This window comes from Protobothrops mucrosquamatus, unplaced genomic scaffold (genome assembly GCF_001527695.2).
Source record: "Protobothrops mucrosquamatus isolate PMUCROS unplaced genomic scaffold, P.Mucros_1.0 scaffold5, whole genome shotgun sequence".
Taxonomy (NCBI): domain Eukaryota; kingdom Metazoa; phylum Chordata; class Lepidosauria; order Squamata; family Viperidae; genus Protobothrops; species Protobothrops mucrosquamatus.
In genome coordinates, this window is record NW_015386392.1 from 4,699,689 (window position 1) to 4,701,176 (window position 1,488).

Below are 1,488 nucleotides of genomic sequence, written 5' to 3' on the forward strand. Positions count from 1 at the left end.
GGAAGGAGGAGAACCACTGCATAACAGTGCCTCCCACTCCTAACTCACCGAGACGCCGCAGCATGATACCGTGGTCCACGGTATCAAAAGCCGCTGAGAGGTCCAAAAGCACAAGGACAGAGGAATAACCCCTGTCCCGGGCCCTCCAGAGATCATTCACCAACGTGACCAATGCCGTTTCCGTGCTGTGTCCCGGCCTTGTCAGTAGTAAAGTCGGTTTTACAAAACCAACGGTAAAATCAGGAGATTGAGACTGGTTAGCATTCAAGGATTATAAACCCTTCAGGGAGGTTATGTTTTTTTCACCTCATTAGCTTTGTCTCCAAGAAACACAGATTACAGTAGTCCTCAACTTACAACAGTTCATTTAGTGACCGTTCAAAGTTACAACTGCACTGAAAAATGTGACTTATGACCGTTTTTCATCCTTATAACTTTGCAGCATCCCCATGATCATGGGATCAAAGTTCATATGCTTGCCAGCTGGTTCATACTTATGACCGTTGCTGTGTCTCAGGGTCATGTGATCACTTTTGCGACTTTCTCACAAGCAAAGTCAACTGGGAAGCCAGATTCACTTAACAACTATGTTACTAACTTATCAACTGCAGTGATTCACTTAACATCTGTGGCAAGAACGGTCATAAAATGAGGCAAAAATCACTTAAGAAATAACTCACTTTAGCCACAGAAATTTTGGGACTCAGCTGTGATCGTAAGTAGAGGACTATCTGTATTGATAAAATACTTACTGTTTGTCTGCTCATCCTTGCCTAGTGAACTGTATATTCCAGTGGTGGTGAACCTATGGCACGGATGCCAGAGGTGGCACTCGGAGCCCTCTCTGTGGGCACACGTACCATTGCCCCAGCCTTGCCTCCCCCTGCGACCCCCTCCTCACCAGCAGCCCCCCTGGAGGAGTCGCTCCTGAGTGTGGCCCACGCGGAGCAGCACAGCCAAGGACATGGCAGCCAGGCAGACTCTGCCCTCACGCCCCAATGCACACAGTTGATGCTGCCAGGCGCGGGCAGAGGGTGTGGCCGCCATAGCGCTGCTGGGCTGCCTGGGCGATCTGCAGCGGGCCCTAGAGGCGGTGAATAGCCCTGTAGGCAGGTGGGGTGGGGACGGGGCAAGGGGTGGACCGGGGGGCGGGGCCAGTTTTTGGGCACTCGGTCTCTAAAAGGTTCGCCATCACTGGTATATTCCTTTCCTTCAGTATTTTTTGCTTCAAATGATGCCGGTGGTATTGAACATGCCAAAATAATAGGAATAATTATGTAACTCCATGTGTGTTTTGCAGCTTGCTCAACTATGCAGTCTTTCAAGGAGCTTTCTACTGCAAAGTTTGTTCCAAACTGCTTGCTGAAGTTGTGGGAAAAAGAGCCCCCGATACCGCCCTCCGCCCAAACCATCAGCAGCTCCCCCTGAAACACATTCAGCCAATTCCAAGACAAGTATCTAAAAACAAGAGTGGCCCCACTGGAAGTA